Below are 18,794 nucleotides of genomic sequence, written 5' to 3' on the forward strand. Positions count from 1 at the left end.
TCACTTTCATCAAAAGGCTATTTACTTCCTCTAACTTTCTGCCATTAAAGTAGATCTGCATATCTGAGGTTATTGATATTTCTCCTAGCAGTCTTGATTGTAGCTTTTGAGTCATCCAAGCCAACATTTCATGTGATGTACTCTGCATATATGTTAGAAAAGCAGGGTGACTGCATACAGCCTTGACACACTCCTTTCCAGTCTGCTGTTCCACATCCACTTCTAACTTTGTTTCTTGTCCTACATACAGGTTTCTTGGGAGAGCACTAAGGTGGTCTTTTATTCCCATCTCCTTAAGAATATTCCACAGTTTGTTGTGATCCACTCAGTCAAAGGCTTTAGCATAGTCAATGAAGCAGAAGTAGATGTTTTTCTGGAATTCTCTTGCTTTTTCTATGATCCCACAGTTATAGGCCATTTGATCTCTGGTTCCTCTGCCTTTCTAAACCCAGCCTGTACATCTGGAAGTTCTCAGTTCATGTACTGCTGAAGCCTAACTTGAAGAATTTTGAGCATAATCTTGCTATCAGGTGAGATGAGTGCAATTGTACAGTAATTTGAACATTCTTTGGCATTGCCTTTCTTTAGGATTGGAATGAAAACTGACCTTTTCCAGTCCTGTGGCTACTGCTGAGTTTTCCAAATTTGCTGGCATACTGAGTGCAGCACTTTAACTACTTCCTCTTTTAGAATTTTTAAATAGCTCAGCTGGAATTCCATCACCTCCACTAGCTTTGTTCATAGTACTGCTTCCTAAGGCCCAACTGACTTCACAGTCAAGCATGTCTGGCTCTAGGTGAGAGATGACATCATCGTCGCTATCTGGGTCATTAAGAGTTTTTTGGACAGAGTTCTATTCTCCAGGCAAGAATACTGGAGCGGGTTGCAATACTCTCCTCCAGGGGATCTTTCTGACCCAGGGATGGAACCCATGTCTCTTATGTCTCCTGCATTGGCAGGCGGGACTTTACCACCATGCCACCTGATTAAAATAAATAAGCCAAAAGAGCTCTCATATCAACCCTGCTTCTCTTAGAGAAAAGATTGTCATCCTGGGGTTAATCTGACTTAACAATGATAAACGCATGCCAGCTGTCATTAAAGTCAGTTTTAACAAAGCAGGGAAACTAGCTGCTTATGAGCAATTAAAAGTATGTCTGTGATATCACTGAAGTCCATCTTTGGGAAGGGCTGGATATACAATGTGAAGATTTTGATAATTGCTATACACGTTGTGTATGTTAATGCACACTTTGATTATTTACGTAAATTTTGTTCGATCCAGTTGTGAAGTCCCTTCTGGTCATATTATTAGGGCATGAGTATACATCAAACACAGATTATATGATATGTTTTTGTAAATTCCACACTATTTGAGGCAAAGTATCCTTTTTTAGCCCTGGAATGAACATAAAATGGAGCCCACTGGAGTCTTGGAGATTGTGGGCATTTTAAAGAATTGTTTAAATACTGAATCTTCTTTTATAGTTCATCAGTTTAAGCTACATTACCTGGATATTAGAATTTTATCATATGTTGGAAATATGCATAATATCATTTGAGGGCAATACCGTATTTTAAGAAAGAAATGTGTATTTTTGCAGAGACCAAAAAGGAATATTGCCAGATATATGATTCATTTGAAAAACATACACATTTTCATTGAAAAATAAAGCTCAAGCCTGACACAAACTGTTTTGTACAAAATGCTGCATTAGTTGCACAGCCCCCTGGGAGGTGAATGAAACTCCACACACCTTATTGCTGCTTTATTTTATTCCTAGAGCCCATTTGCTACAGTGCTTTACCTTGTTTCCAAAGTAAAGAATCTGCATCTTGAGTTCAGATCTTATCCTCCTTAGAAAAGGACAAGATCCTCCTTATCCTCCTAAGAAAAGAAAAAAAAATGTGATATTGGCACCATCTGACAGGAAGATGAATAAAATGGGACAAATAAGATACTTCCACTGGAAGTTGGCAGCATTTAACTTATGTTTAAAATTTGTGATTCCCTAAGCCATGGACAGAGCTGAAGTTAATGAAGATCTGTGGAGGAAAGACTTTGTAAGTCTGCACATAGAACACTGTGACTCTTCTGTTCAGAGGCAATGGTTACAAAGGACAGAAGGTATGAGCATTTCTCCAAGCAGAGACCCCACCCCCACCACCCCCAGCCCCCATTTAGGGCAATGTTGGTGATGTCTGGATGTCTTGGAGTTCTGGCAGCAGGAGCTGGGGCCAGGCACCGTCTCTGGTCCTACTCCTGTGCTGCCAGTTGGTTAACTGATACCAAACTCACCATGATGGACCTGTCAGTGGGTGGATACTCAGATCCTAAAGAACACCTATGAGGTGTGTGCATGGGAGGTCTCAGACAGAGGTTTCTGTGGGATGCTGAGAGGTCTCTGGGTGAGATTTCTCAGAGTGGGTGTGCGTGAGGTCCCCATGTGAGGACAGTATGGGTCTCTGTGTGGAAACTCTTAGTGAGGGGACCTCCATTGCTGGCTGTTCTTCCCCTTACAGCAAGAGAAGGGCACAGGGATTTTTCGCCTTCAGTTTCTTGCTGTTCTGTTGGTGTCCCTTTGTGTCACTTATCCCCACAGGTGTCTTCGGAGTCAGCTCCCCCGACTGTCAGCACTCACCTCTCAATGCCTCTGAGGACCGGGCAACACCCAGGCTCAGAGTCTCTGCTTTACGGCTCCCTCTCACCTGAGCGCTGGAGGTCACTCTGTGTCCTGGGTTTCAGCCATTCCCTTAGGTCCTCGCTAAGACCCCACTGCTGTGTGCACCCTGGGGGATGGGGCCCAGAGGCAAGACATGGCTATAGGTAGAAACCACAGCACAAGTACGCCTGTACGTGCTGCCCTGCAAACCTGGTCCTTGTCCCACATGTGGGGGTCCTTGTGCCACATGTTGGGATCCTTGTCCCACATGTGGGGTCCTAACAGGCATGAGGGCAGGGCCATTCCAGCTGTCACCTGGATCAGAGGCCCTTCCTGGAGCTGGTCTCTCCACAGCCTTAGTGACTATGACACAGAGCCCTGAATCACTCTGAGAATTGCTCTTTTCTCCCTGCTTTCCAGGGCTTCCATCGTGGCTCAGATGGTGAAGAATGTGCCTGCAATTCAGGAGCCCTGGGTTCGATATCTGGGTCAGGAAGATGCCTTGGAGAAGGGAATGGCTACCCACTCTAGTATTCTTGTCTGGAAGATTACAGGAATAGAGGAGCATGGCAGGCTACAGTCCATGGGGTTTCAAAGAAGTGGACATGACTGAGTGACTAACACTTTCCTGTGTAGATGGGTCCTGGGGAAGAAAGCTGACGGCTCCCTTCTGCACGGGTCACTTCCCACCCTCTGAGTAACACATCCTGTCTGCTGGCTTCCTCCCCTTCCAGGCTCTGGGCTGAGCAAGGTTGATGACAGGTGAGACTTGCTACAACTTCAGCAGAGCCCTTGGGCCTGTTGAGCTCACCTGTCCTCTGGGAGCCTCATTGGCCCACATGCATAGGTAGAGGTCCGAGACCGTGAGTCTGTCCCAAGCTCCCAGTCCTGTGACAGCTGATTAACTACACTGTGGAGAAGTGAAGATTCCTTGCTCAGAGGCGCCTCTGCCTCTGGGAGCCTGGCCCTCTGTCAGGGACTCCAGGTGGCCTCCCTCTTTCTGGGCTCTGGGAGCTCCTTGGTCACTGGACCATCTATAGACAGCTCTGCCCCATGCCTCCTTTCCCTGCATCTGTGATTAGGGGCACAGTGTCCCACTCTCAGACAGTGAGGTGACTACACACACAGACATGCCCCTACCCACTCCCTGGCAGAGGTGGGTACTATAAGCAGGGCTGGCCTCTTCTCCAGGGTGGAGGTGGACTGGCCTTTGGAGGCCTCCATGCTCCACAGCGCACACACTTAGACCTGAGAGTGTGTGGTCCTCATCCTCGCCAGTGCTCCAGAGCACGAGAAAGACAGAGGAAGGGTGACAGGCCTGGTCCAGCTCATTACAGCCCCATCAGGAAGAGGAGGGTCTTCCAGGACAGTCATCTAATCCCACCATTACACGGGGACGATCTCTCACCCTAGACTGTGGGCCAGCATTGCCCCAAACCCCCCTCCTTATTCTGACATGTTAATTGTCTCTGACACTTTCTGAGCCTGAGGGGAATTTCAGCTTCTGCAAACTCCTCCCCTACAGACTCACAATTTCAAGGTAGAGAGACAAGTGGAGACGAGAGATAGATCCTGAGAAGAGGGAGGTCTTTAGGTTTAGTTCACTGTGACATATCCTGAATGCTGTTGCTTGTTTCTGTAATACTGTGCTGGTATTATGGACACTGAGGTGCAGGGAGGGAATTGAGGTACGGGTGAGTATCCATGCTTGGGTTCACCTTCCTTCCGTGACCCCGTCCCATATGGAAGTCAAAGCACGCACCTGGGAAGAGTGGACGCTTATCCCTTTCCTTTCTCCAAGCAGAGCACAGACAGAGCCCCATTTCTCATGAGAAATAACATTTATTTCAGGAAACTAATTTTGTGGTAGGAAGAGGCTTTTAGCACACAGAGGATGCTCTAACATGAGAGAAAAACGTTTTCATGTGCATGGTATGCATTTTTTTTGGAGAAGAGTTTTCCTCTCAGGAAAGCTGTGACAAGCATGTTCTGATTGGCCAGAAGAGGTGTATTTCTGAAGGAGACAGTGCCTTGGACAGTGGAGCGGATGGCCTGAGACAGTTGTTACTCTTGATCCATGCTGGCAGGCTCTGCCCGGAAGGGGACCTGACTCCCTGGGAGGGAAGGTCCACGTGCAGTCCCTGGGACTGGTCCACTTACTCTTTGTAGGACAGCTGTGGCCCATGGAGGTAGCACACTGTTTGTCCCCCATTTTCCCCCCGTCTTTGCATCACTCTCCTTTGCTCTTTGTTGAAGAGAAACTTATGGTAGCAGTAAGCTGGACCTATGGGCCCTGGAGTTCTCCTTTGTACCAATGAAACTCAAGCCTAGGTCCATGGTGAAGCTCCATCTTCTCTAAGATCTGTCCATCAGCTGTCATGACAGCCTAAGCCTCAGCAGTCTTGATGTCCATAATCAGACTTCTTTTGACTGTTCTCTGGCTCTGAACAGTGTCTGCTGCAAGCTTGCCTTTTTGCAGGGGCTATTCCAATCTTTTGCTTTATTGGGGAAAATCCACTGCAGAAAGTGCTTAATCCTTTCTCTGAAGTGGTTTTCTGAAGAAACATGTCCCTTTTTCGGGATTAACTGGTGACACTTGCTTTGTAGGGACTCTGCTGATTTCTTTTTCTGGGCAGGATGGCTCATCCTGCAGACCTGGTAGGACCTCTGTACCGCCAACCACTGTCTATGCTGTCCTAGTTTGGGCCTCCTATTAGTCTCTCTCGCGTCAGTGGAGATGAACTTCCTGCTCTGACTTTGATGTTGGGGCTGCCTTCTCAGGGCCTCCTGCTGTCCCTGGCTGCTCCCTCCACTCGATGTAACATCACATGTGCAGGAATTGGACTTGTCTCCAAGGGACAGGGTTCAGAACAGCACAGAGATTCCTGAGAAGACAAGGTGTTTGTGGCAATGAGTATATCCAAATGACAGTCTTTGAGAAGCCTCTCAGTGGCACAGTCTTGAAGGAGCAGGCAAGTGGCCTGGCCCTGAGCCCATTTCTGCCAGTCTGTGAATCCTTGGAACTTAAGCTTTTGAAACTGTTCATCAAAGTATACGTCTTCTGCATCTGTGACAACAGACTTTGCGTTTGAGGAGGGATTTTTATGGGACCTTGGATACCATGATCTCCTCATATCTATATTGATTATTTGGTATTTGATTAAGGGACTAGGTTCAAAAGTACCTTTCCAAGTAGTGCCTTTCCCCATTGCCTCTTGTTCTCTGGAAGATTGGGAACATTCATCGAGGTCCATGACACTCTCACTAGAGCAAGTTTCTGGGGAGGCCTGTCCTCCAGATTCCTCCTGTGGCTCATTCATGAACACTGCTGGATTTGGAATGGGCTCCAGACTGCCTTTGTCAGCCTCCACAACAGATTCATTGTGCCAAATTCTGTTCTGTGTGAGGGCCTGAGAAGGTGGCTTGTCTTCCTGTCCAGTCAGAGGGGCCTCTCAGGGCTTCTGGATGTTCACCAGTTGAGGTTCCTCCCAGAGCCCCCCGGGGTTTCCTCAGTCACATAGTAGAGGGCAGGAAGGGGACTCTCTAGGCTGCGCACTGCCTACATTGTTATCACTTTCTCTCCTGGATGGGGACGAGAATGTTTTCACAAGCCCTCTGGTAACTGGGCTTTTGGGTGGTCCCCAGAGTAGCCTTCAAGGTGGACCTTGGAAGGAATATGCAGTGAGTACTCTTCAACTTCAAGCTAAATGTGATCTTGAGGACCTTGGGTAGTAGGACCCATCTGTGCCTGATGCAAAACCTTGTCATACGCACTTCCAGCTGCTATTGAATATAAGGACTGAAGACAAGAGACCTCATGGGAAGTGTTCATGAAGGCTTCCCTATCCTGAGAGGAACCTACATTTTCTATACCTGGAGGAGCATTTGACTCTCCAGGAAGGTCTAAGAAGTGGCTGGCAACAAATCTTGAACAGACATTAACAGGGATCCATCACTCATGCATCTGCTGTCCCTTCCTGCTTATAAGCACCCCCAGGACTTCTGGATGCTTCTTGCCTGGGCTCAACTCTTTCAACTCGGGGTTTGCACTTGGAACCTTCTCTGGAGGGTTAGCTGAGATCATGTACAGATCTTTTAGGATCCTCCCATGCTGCGCTTTATATCCTGGCACAGATGCTTCCCTTGTGGGATCCTTGCTGGGTACCAGGACCTCATCTTTCGTGCATCTGGATTGCTTTTGCCTAGACCTCCAGAGGGACTTGAGGGCCCCTTCTTTTCCAACGCCTGACAAGGCCTTAGGGAATCGCCCTGAGTCTGCATCACTTTCTGAGACTCTTGCATTTTGCAGGGCAGGGCACTCTCTTATTGCATGAACCTTTTGGCAAGATGATACTCCAGTTTCTCCCAAACCTCAGGGCTGATCAAATCCCTAGGAGTGATAGAGACAGAGATGTGGGCCTGAGAAGACCTGTTCCCCTGGGAAAGATTGGGGGTGACCTGGCTAAAGACTTGCTGAGATTTTTTAACCAAAGAGGATAAAGTTCTCCCACTTGCTAGTTGCTTTTTAAAAAAAAAAAAATTATATTCCCGGATTTGAATTGCATTGGGGAATCAAAGATTGTGGCTTATTTTGGATTATAGGGCAAGACTTCATAGTACCTACTCTGCAGTTGAGAGGAAGATGGTTGGATTGGGAGAGACAGTGTGAGACAGGCAGTGGTCTCTTAACTGAGCCCAAAGTGGTCCTTGATCTTGGGGCATGGTTAGAGTCAAGAGTTGGAGTCAGGCCTGGATTGTCATATGAGCCCAAAATTGTGGTTGAGAGTGAGGCTTGGTTAGAGTCAAGGGTGGCAGTTGGGCCTGGCTCTCTATGTGAGCCCAAAGTTGTGGCTGTGAGTGAGATATGATTGGAGTCAAGGGTTGGGGTTGGGCGAGGATTCCAATGTGAGCCCGAGGTTGTGACTATGAGTGAGGTTTGGCTGTAGCCAAGGATAGGAGTTAGCCTGAGTCTTTATGGCTGTGAGATATGGTTGGAGTCGAGGGTTGGGGTCGGACCTGGGTTCCCATGTGAGCCCGAGGTTGTGGTTGAGACTAAGGTTTTATTGGAGTCAAGGACTGGGGTCAGGTCTGGGTCCTCAAGTGAATGTGGGGTGGTGGTTGAGAGTGAAGCATGGTTGGAGTCAAGGGTTGGACTTGGGCCTGGGTCTCCATGTGAGCCTGAGATAGTGGTTGGTGAAAGTGAGCTGTGGTTGGAGTCATGGGTTGGGGCTAAGCATATGTGTCCACATGAGCTGGAGGTGGTGGTTGAAAGTGAGTCATGGTTGGAGTCAAGTGTTTTGATTGGACCTTGTTCTCCACTTGAACCTGAGGTGGTGGTTGACACTGGGGCATGGCTGGAGTCAAGAGTTGTTGCCGGGAGCCAGTGTGAGGAATCCTGCCAGTGGCAAAGGTCATGAGGAAGGAGGCCTGACATTACGCAAAGATGGCATCAGGCCTCAGGGGTCCCCCTGGACATTCTCGAGCATCTACCCCCAAAACCAGAGTCTGCCTACCTTACTGCATTATGCTTTCACCTACACTGCTGACATTATAGGGGGCTATCCCCCACCACCTCTCTTTGAAAAGGAGTTAACTTAGAACTCCAGTTAATAAATCTCCCGGGCATAACGAGAGTGTTTCAGTCCAAAAACTCCTCTGATGGCTCTCTAGCCTGCCTGACAGGTTTGTCTGGCCACATGTGATTGTTCACAGCCTACCAACTGTGACAGGCATGAGATGCTTTAAACTTTCTAAAAACAGATTCTTTTAAGAAGTTAGAAAATTATTAGTATAGTATTAGCGAGTTAGTTAGAAATTATACTGGTGGAGGGTTGTCATTGTTGGGCCAATATTTGCTGCTAAGTCTCCATATCCCTTCCCCCTTATACACATTAATGAATATAACTAGCATATAGGAGAAATAAGTATTGACCTTTGATATTAATCACGTTAGACTTTAGGCTAAGTAAATTATTTTCTTGATTATAGCCCACTGCACCTTTGCCCTGTAGGAATGCAACTTTATCTGGTGCCTTTGGAGGGTGGTGCCTGACTTAAGAAAAATCACCTTTGGAGAAAATAAGTTTTTTGGTTGACTAATCGTCATCAGAAAGGGTCATAAAACGTTAGCAGGCCTCTTGGCCAGAAGATGATGTAAATCACCTGAGAACTTTGTATATCGAAAGGAATGCAGAAAGAAAGCATGGTTTCAGTAAGGGTCAGGACTGCTGACCCCACGTGACTTTGTATTTTCCATTTATCTCTATGTATAACAAAAAGTATAAAAGCGGACCTGGGAAATAAAGAAACGGACCAGTTCCTGGAAAGACTGATTTCCCCCGTGTCATCTTTTTCATTTTCTGGCTGAATTCCCATCTGGAGCCCGGAGGCTAATGGTGTCTACTTATTTGCCCTGGCTTCTAAGACCCACGTGAGAGGGAGCCCAAGGCGGGGCACCCTCCGCTATTCAAGCGGGCGCTGGTGGCCTATGTAGACGGTGCAAACCCCTTGTCTCGGAGTTTTATTGGTTCTCCGCGAAAACCAAGTTATTCAGCCTCTTTTCTCCACTAATTTTCCTACTACACTATTCTTTTCTAATATCTCTCCATATCTTTAATTAAACAATTTTCCTCTAGATGTCGACTCCATCCCTGCTTCAAATTACCCTGGATCTACCAGGGCTGGACCCTGGCAAGTTGTGGTCTAGCCTGAGTCCTCATGTGAGCCCAAAGGTGGTGACTGAATCTGGGGCATGGTTAGAGTTAAGGGTAGGGGTCTGGCCTGGGTTTCCATGTGACCCAGAGGTGATAGCTGCAACTGGGACATAGTTGGGAGTCAAGGACTGAGGCTGAGCCTGGGCTACAGCGTGGGTAAGGGCTGGACCAATGATAGATGTGAAGTTAATTTAGCTTGCATTTGTAATTGTCCAGCCTTAGAGCATTCATTGAGTAAGACAGGGTGTAACTCTAGAGGGGACCCAGGTACTGTGTCAGTAGCCACCAGAGACTCACTGTGCAGAAAGCAGAGACCCCAGAAGAGCTGTCTGCATGTCTTCCGTGGATGGTCCCCCAAAGTGTCAGGATATCAGGTCTTTTGGGGACCAAGCAGCTGTTCTGGTTTGCCTTTTATGTTCCAGAATTGTTGGTGACCCAAGGTGTCCTGCTTGTCAGTCAGTGACTTAATTCTCATCCCCAGTGAAGTCAGATGGTAGCCTGCCTCCTCTTCCTTTTATTTCTCCTTCCAAATCTTCAGTTCCACTCTCTTGGTGAATTCACATCTCCAGCAGCTTCTGGACATACAGGTTGACAAAAGAGAATCTTCCAGCCTCTACCTGTCTGTTCCTGGGGTGTCCTAACAACAAGGCCTCTGGTGGGTGGCAGTGAAGGTGTTCTTACTGGGACTCAAAGTGTGTCAAGTTGGAGAAGCTCCATGCTCTGGCAGCCCCCTACCTAAAAGACAGGTTTGAAAGAGGACAGCTTGAATGGACAAGCCCTGAGATGGCTGGTCTCCAAGGGGAGCATGGGGATGACCTTTGCGGGATTGTGCCTAGTGGGAACTAAAGTACTAAGTACTAGTCCCAAAGGGACACAACTGGGATACTGGAATCCAAGTACCAGGGTCCAAGGCCACATGATCCATGACAGTGATGCTGAAGCTTATGATAGGGTTTACATTAACAAAAGTGCTTTCATATCCATTACCCCTCACCAACCCCTCTGTGGGGAAGAATGGACAGCAGTCATGGCATAGACGAATATGAGAGAAGTTAAACGGTGTGCAAAAGTAACTATCCTCCAGTTAAAATAAATTAATTAAAACAAAAAATGTGTCCACAGTTGGACCTGGAGTCCCATCTCCCAATCCAGGTGCTATTAGCTCAGTGCAGCCCACAGGCACCTGCTGGGCCACACCTTTTTCCAGACCCCTCACAGCTTCATTTGCTACATGGAACCTGGGTAGTATCTGGGTTCTGCTCTTCTTCCAGGAGCTTCCCTGAGGTTTCTGTTTCCCAAGGGACAGGTCCTGCCACTGGCCTCTTCTGAGCCAGTGGTCCTGGGCCCTCAGGGCCGGAGAGATGGAGCTAACTCCAGGGGCACACATAGCTGAATGGCAGAATGGACCTTTCAAAGCTCCATTTTTCTCCCTACTCCCGCTTCTCCCCTTTGGCTCCATTTGATGCTGAGACCCACCCAAACATATGAGGGCTTGAGACCCAATTTTCAGGCTCCCCTCTCTAGACAAGCATCAGACACTCAGTATCCATACATAATATGATTTTCTGCATTTCACTAACAGAGCTCTGTGGTTTTTCTTTCTTTTCATGCATTTTTAAGGTGGATAAAAATATTTTGTTTTCCTTTTTTGAAGAACATAAGGATTTTGAAGTGAGATTCACCTGGATCCTTTGTCATTGTTCCTCTGCTCAAAAACACACACATTCTCAGAACAGTGGCTGAATCTGAGCTCTGTCAGGTGGGTCTCTGTTTCCCAAGTCCAGGGCCCCACTCCAAGACTCTCAAGGCCTCAGCACTGTCCTCAGATCAGCCCTTATCCAAGATAGTTTTTCATGGCTGGTGAAGCGGTGCTCATGCACCTGTGCTGTAGTTGAGATTGAACTCAGTATCCAGCCCTCGCGCCCTGGTCACTGTGTTTGGGACATACCCTGGAGCCTTCAAACATACCTGGACAACTGATATCTGAGATCTTTGGAGAGAAATGTTCACTCTGCCCGCTGCCCAGCCTGGGGAACCCAGAGGGTGATGTTTTATTCTTTCATGAGAATAGCTGTCCTATTCTTTCTCATCTCAGGAATCTCTCTAGATGATTCAGAAGAGTAGAAATAATAATTGAGAAGAGAGGATCTTGCACTTGTGGGTCTCCGCCAAGGTTTCCTCACCTTCCTGATGTCTCCACGTTTCCTAGGAGGAGGAAAGGACAGGTTATTCTCAAGGTAGGGAAGAAACAGGAAAAAGAACTCTAGTCCACACAGAAAGGCGAGAATGGTATCGATCGCCCAGGAAGTGGAACACTGGAGTTCAGCCAAATATCAAAAGTGCTTTTCAGAGAAAAGAGAGGATTTTCCATTGCCTGCCTCACACTGCTGCCCTTAGGCCACTGCAAACAGCGTATGTACTTGGGAACTAAAGTACTAAGCCCACATCTTAGAGCTGTGGTCTTGTCACATTTGACTCCTGAGGGTGGGGAGGGAGTAACAGATGAGGAGGCTGGAACATGGCCCCTCCCCAGCCACTCAGCCCTGCAGCTCCATTCATCCCCCTTCTCTGAGCCTCCCATCCTGCCTTCTCATCCTGTTAGGCAGAGACATTCGTCAAGTTTCAGTTCACTCCACCTGGAACTCACAATACTTGCACTTACTATGGTTTATGTCAGCAGAAGGATACAGATTAAAACCAGAAAAAGAATACAGACCAGAACTAGCCAAAAACAAAAAAGATGCAGGGAGCCATATGCAGTCTTCCAGATGTCTGGCCTAGTGGGGCCCTACAGACAGTGCTTAGTTCCCTCAGCAAACAGTGCGGCAGCACGTGCATAGTGTCAGCCATCATCAAGCCTTGAATGTCCAGGGTTTTTATTGTGGGGTAGGTCACATAGGGATGAAGAGCCCATATACTTGACCTTAACTACTTAGTCATCAGTACCCCTCCCTGAGATCAGACTGATACAGCCTTACCAGGCCTCCATGTCAACTTAAAACAGGTGTACACTGTAAATCACATCATTTCCATTAACTATTTGGCAAGACCAAGGTCTCATTTATACAAATATGATCTTATCAAGTAGACTATTCCCAGGATTGAAAAGTGATCTTCAAGATCAAAAGGTCAGTGGTCACTCTGGAATGTGAAGGGCTTGAGGGACCTCAAGCTCACTGACTTAACACTTTGCTGCAACTTAAGAAACATGCTAGCAACTCATGAAAAATTTACCCTGAAGGCTTCACTATTTCAATTTGCTTTATATTTCATGGCCTTGAAAATTTCAAATCATTTTTTATCTAATTTTTAATACCCATAGTTGAATATAGTAAAGATTAACTGAATTTTTTTTAAAATATTAGTATCATAAGAGTAAAAATACTTGTGGTTAACCAAAGTTAAAAGAACTCCAGATTTTTTAAAGTATTGATGAGGCTCAAGCAGTTAGGTCAAAGGAATCAGGAATTCTCTTGAGTTCTAGGTGGCCTGAGTCAACACTTGACTAATGTCTCTATATACAGATGATAAGGCAGGATGGGAAGGCTCAGAGGAAGGGAGATGAATGAGGCTGCAGGGCTGGATGGTTAGGGAGGGGCTATAGTCCAGCCTCCTCCTCTGCTACTCCCTCTTACCCCCAAGAGCCCTTTGTGATCAGACCACAGTTCTATGAGGTAGGCCTAGAACTTTAGTCCCCAAGTGCACACCCTGGCTCAGTTGCCTGAGGGCAGCAGTATGATTCAGATGACGCAGAATCTGCTCTTTTCTCTGAAAATCACTTTTGCTTTTGGCTGAACTCCAGTTTCACTGCCTGGGCAGTCATTACCATAATCACTTTTCTGTGTGGACTGGGGCTCTTTTTCCTGACCCTTCCCTACCTCAAGAATAATTCATCATTTCTGCCTCCTAGGAAACATGGAAACATCAGGAAGGTAAGGAACTCTTGGTCCAGATTCAGAAGCACATATTTCTCTGTCGTGTTCTATTATTATTTTCACTTTTCTGAGTCAACTAATAAGACCTTTGAGACAGAAAAGAACAGGACATCTATACTCAAGAAAGAATAGATGAACATCCCTCTAGGGACAAAGCAGGCTGAGCAGGGATACAGTGAACACTAGGATTTCTATTTAAAGATCTCAACCCATGTATCCAGGTTGGTAGATGGCTCCAAGGCAAGTCCAAAACACAGTGACCAGAGGCCAATGACTGGATTCTGAGTTGAATCTCAGCCAGAGGACAGACTCCTGAGCACCAGTTCAGCAGCGGTGAACAGTGTCTCAGACAGGAGTGATCTTCTGGCAGTGCTGAAGCCCCGAGAGCCTCAGAGCAGGCACTGGAGGGCTTGGGGGCCTGGTATCAAGAAGCAGAGAGCTACCTTATGGAGCTAAGATTCACCCATAGGTCTGAGTATGTGTGTGTTTCTTGAGCAGAGGAACAGTGACGAAAGAAGTCCAGAGTGAATCTCACATTGAAAATACTTCATTATGGTCTTCAAAGAAGGAAAACAAAATATTTTACCCCTTTTAAAAAAGAGTGAAAGGAAAGAAAAATCACAGAACTCTGTTAGTGAAATGTAGAGTCCTATTCTGTGTGAACACTACTGTCTGATGCTTGTCTAGAGAGGGGAGACTGAGATTTGCATTTTAAATCCTCATTTTCTCTCTCTCTCAGCATTGAAAAGAAAGAAGGGGAAGCAGCAGGAGCATCCAGAGAAATGGAGCTTTGAAATTTGAAAGGTGAGTTCTGCCATCCATCCATGAGTGCCCCAAGTGTTAGTCCCCACCTCTCTGGCCATGAGAACCCAGTTCCACAGACTCTGAGGGGGTCTGTGGCACGACTTCTCCCTTGAGAAACTAACTCCAAGGGAGGCTTCTGGGAATGAGAGCAGAACCCAGATACTTCCAAGATTCCATGTGTAGAATGAAGCTGTCCAAAACGGCATGTGGGGTGCATTGCACCAATACAGCCTGGATTGGGAGCTGAGCCCTCCAGTACACGTAGGACACATGGTTTTATTTTGCTCAGATTCAACTGCAGACTGGTGCCTGCCCATTCTCCCCATAGGCAAGCTGTGAGGGCATCAAGGGGTAATGAATATGGAAACACTTTGTAAATGATAAACGCTTTCAGAGCTTCACCATCACTTCAGAACTTCTCGTCACTTCACTTCACGTCAGGACTTCTCCTCCATCATGTGGCCTTGGACACATATCCTTGGGCTCCAATCTCCCAATGATGTCCCCTTAAAGAGACAGTGTACTCAACTTCCCGTAAGACCCCTAGGCACCCATGTTCACCATCATGACCTGTCTGCTGATTTCCAGCTTGAAGAGATTGCCTGGAAACACTGGAAGAGGTTCCAGACCTGAATTCACTTATGGAAAGGTGGAGAATCTTCCCCTTCTTTTCTAGGTGATTCTTCCTCCTAGAGCCTATCACGCGACCCCAGGGATACTGGCAGCCTGGGGCTGAGCCGAGAGGAGAAGTCCTGGGAGTAAGGCCATCCTGGGGTGAGCAACACCAGGAGCATTGTGAAGTCAGCACTGGGGCCAACCCCAGGGGCATTGACAGCCTGGGGCTGAGCTGAGAGAAGTCCTGGGGGTAAGGCCAACGTCCTGGGGTGAGCTACACCAGGAGCATTGTAAACTCAGCACTGGGGCCATGCAGGCTGTGGGGTGCAAGTGCCCACCCCTGCCTGGCCTGCCCAGCCCTCCAGGCCTGGCATCTCCTGGCTGCAGCTTGTTCCTCATGTCCCCTGCAACACCTGGGGAGGTTCCCGGACAAGGGTGGCTTTCATCAGGGCTAATGTCAAGATTCACCTGGTGAGGTTTGCAAATCAGTGCCCACTAGAGCCCATCAATCATGTAGGGAAGAGGCAGCTCCCACCATCTACCCAGCTCCTCTGACCAAGCAGCCCCTACCTTGGGCTACTACCATTTCTCCAGGCTCAGTGACCTCAGTTTCCATTCCCTCATGCTCATCCCTGAGTACATCTCCATCACCAGAGCTTTTCCTCCCCTGGACAGCCTTTCAACCTGGCCACTTATACTTTCCCCTTCCCCACCAAGCCCCCTTTATGTGAGAGCCTGCCCTCCACCTCTGACACCCTCCTCTGCCCCACCACCATAAGGCTCCAAGTTGAGTCTCAATCAGGGTGACTCCAAGGAACCCACACTGGGCACCATGTGACACAGGTCATCTCCACACTCCCCTTGGAGATCAGCCATCAAGCTTTGTCTGTGCAAGCAATCCTGTATCAACCTGGCCTGGTTGCAGGAGACAACAAAACCATGGAGCTTCTCCACCTTGACATACTTAGAGTTCCAGCAAGAACACCTTCCCCTCTACCCACCTGAGGCCTCATTTTGGGAGACCGCACAAACAAGCAGGTAGCCTCTCTTTTGTCAATGTGGATGTTGAGAAGATACTGGAGATATTAATCACTAAGAGAGTAGAACTGAAGATTTGGAAGAAGAAAGAAAAAGAAGATGAGGGAGGCTACCAGGTGACTTCACTGGGAAAGAGGATCAAGTCATTCAGTGACAAGCAAGATACCTTGGGTCGCCAAAACTTCTGGAGCATAAAAAGCAAACGAGAACAGCTGCATGGTCCCAAGGAGCCCTGATATCCTGACACTTTGAAGGATCATCTACAGAAGACATGCAGCCAGCTCTTCTGGGGTCTCCTCTCTGTGCACAGTGAGAGTCTGGTGGCTACTGTCACAGTACCTGGGCCCCCTCTTGGGTTATGCCCTGTTTTATTCAGTGAGCATTCTAAGGCTGAACCATTCCAAATTCAAGATAAATTAACTTCACAACTGTCACTGTTCCAACCATGCCCCAGGTGCAACCATCACCTCTAGGTCACCTCTAGGTCACATGGAGACTCACGGCCACCCCCCAACTCTTGGCTCCAACCATGCCTCACTTTCAGCCACCACACTGGGCTCGCATGGAGACCCAGGCTCCACCCCAAACCTTGACTCCAGTCATGCAGCAGTTTCAACCACCACCTCAGACTCACCTGGAGACCCAATACTGACCCCAAACCTGGACTCCAGCCATGGCCCAGTTTCAACCAGAACCTTGGGCTCACATAGAGATACAAGCCCAACCCTTACCCTGGTCTGCAACCTTGCTTCAATGTCAATCACCACCTGAAGCTTCCATAGAATCCCAGGGCCAATCCCTACCCTTGGCTGCAACCATGACCCAGTTTCAACCACCACCTTGGGCTCACATGAATACCCAGGTACGACCTCTACACTTGACAACAACCATGGCCCAGTGACAAACACAACCACCTCAGCCTCTCATACAGACCCCAGCCCATCCCCTTCCCTTGACTCTAACTATGTCCCCATGTCAACCACCACCAGCTCAGGTTAATACGGAGACCCAGGCCCAACCTCAATGTTTGACTCCAACACCACCTGCTCAGGCTCACATGGAGATCCAGGCCCGACCCAAACCCTTGACTCCAAATGCGTCAAGCATGACCTCAGGCACAGTTACAGACCACTGTCCATCAGTCACCCTCTCTCCGAGTCTGACCACTTTCTCAATACCAGATTGGGTCCTGTGAAATATCTTCCCTACAGTCCCAAATAAGGCACATCTTTCATCTCAAATGCAATTGAAAACCTGGAATGTCACTTTTGGAAAAAGGAACTAAAAAGAGGATGAACTTCCCTCTTTGGTTAAGAAATGTCAGCAAGTCTTTATTCAGGTCACTCTCAACATTTCCCAGGAAAATAGGTCTTCCCAGGCTCACAGCTCTGTCTCCATCCTTCCTGGGGATAGGATCAGACCTGAGATTTTGGAGGTACTGCGGCATCAGTTTTCCAAAAGGTTGCTACACCAACAGAGTGGCCTGCCCTGCAGAATGCAAGCATCTGAGAGACTGATGCAGCCTCAAGATCAATTCCCAAGGCCTTGTCAGGTGCAGGGAGGGGCCCTCAAGGCCCTCCACAGGTCGAGGCAACATCAGCTGGGACACAGAGACGATGAGGTCCAAGTGCCCAGCACAAATCCCGCCAGGGAGACAGCGACACTATGATGTAGGGCAGAGTGTGAGGAGGATCCTAAAAGACTGGACCTGATCTCAGCCAACCCTCCAGTGAATGATCCAAGAGTGAAACCTGAGTCAGAGAGTTGAGAGGAGGCAGGAACAATCCAGAAGTCCTTATAAGGAGGAAGGCACAGGAGATCCACGAGCGTGAGATCCCTGTTGAATGTCTATATTTCAAGATTTGCTGACAACCTTCTTTTAGACATTCCTAGAGAGACACACGCCCCCATGAAGACAGAAAATCCACACTCCTCTCAGGATGGGAAAGCCTCTCTGAACACCTCCCTTGAGTCTCTTGTCCTCAGTTCTGATATTCAACAGGAGCTGAAAACACATATAGTAAAGTTGAGGGGGAGGCACAGGTGGGACCTACTCTTCAAGCTCCTCAAATTCATACTTAGCTTGAAGTTGAAAAAGGCTCAAGGGTCTACCTTGAAGGCCACCTGTTTATCTGGGGACCACTCAATATCCTTATTAACCAAAGGTTTGGGGAAAGCTCCTTAGCCCCATGTAAGAGAGAAAGCAGAAACAACAGGGGCAAATCCCTCCCTGGAGAGGCCCCTTCCCACTCCCTCACAGGTGACTGAGGAAGCCCAGGAGGCTCTGGGAGGACCCAAACCTGGTGACATCCATAAGCCCTCAGAGGTCCCTCTGACTGGACAGGAAAGCAAGCCACCTTCTCATGCCGCCACATACACTTTAGTGACCAGAATTTGGCACAGTGAGTCTGTCATGGGGACTCATAAAGGCAGCTTGGAGCCCAGCTGTAGTCCAGCAATCGCCAGCCTTGAGCCACAGGAGGAAGTTAGGGGATGAGCCTCCCCAGAATCTTACTCTATCATGACAACAGTGGACCCCGATGAATGGTCCACATCTTCCAGGGAACAAGAGTCTGTGGAAGGAGACCCTGCTGGAAAAGAAACTTTGGAACCTAGTGTGTGGGTCAAATCCCTACTCATTAACATGAATTTAAAGAGTCCACGATCTCCAAGGTCCAAGTAGAAACCCAACCCTGAATACAAAGTCTCTTGCCTCAAACCCAGAAGATCTAAATTTTGAAGCACAGTTTCATAAGCTTGAGTGTCAAGGTTCACAGACCAGCAGAATCAGAATTGAGGTTGGGCCACCAGCGTGCTCCATCAAGACTGTGAAACCGGTGTTCTCCTTCAAGACTGTGCCATGGATACACTTCTCCAAGACTGTCACTCAGATATGTTCCTTGCCGCAAACATCTGGCTTTCAGGAATCTGTCTTGTTCCCAAACCTTGACCAGAGGAGACACATCCACGTCCAATTCCCAGAGGCTCTATGATGTTTCATCGAGTAGAGGGAGCAGCCAGGGGCA

General features: G+C 47.9%; 1 long non-coding RNA gene across 15 annotated transcripts in view; it reads right to left on the reverse strand.

Annotated features, from left to right (window-relative positions):
- Positions 1 to 1,575: 1,575 nt before the first annotated feature.
- Positions 1,576 to 18,794, reverse strand: part of LOC105607506 (uncharacterized) — a 63,977-nt gene continuing 46,758 nt past the window's right edge. For 13 of the 15 annotated variants that reach the window (XR_009599187.1, XR_009599190.1, XR_009599191.1 and 10 more), the window contains 2 exons: positions 11,345 to 11,581; positions 1,576 to 10,111 (listed from right to left, as the gene is read on the reverse strand). This is a non-coding gene — a long non-coding RNA (uncharacterized LOC105607506). The remainder of the gene's footprint in view (positions 10,112 to 11,344; positions 11,582 to 18,794) is intronic. The other 2 variants (XR_009599181.1, XR_006058621.2) reach the window with 1 other exon arrangement.

The sequence above is a fragment of the Ovis aries genome, chromosome 2 (assembly GCF_016772045.2).
Source record: "Ovis aries strain OAR_USU_Benz2616 breed Rambouillet chromosome 2, ARS-UI_Ramb_v3.0, whole genome shotgun sequence".
NCBI lineage: Eukaryota > Metazoa > Chordata > Mammalia > Artiodactyla > Bovidae > Ovis > Ovis aries.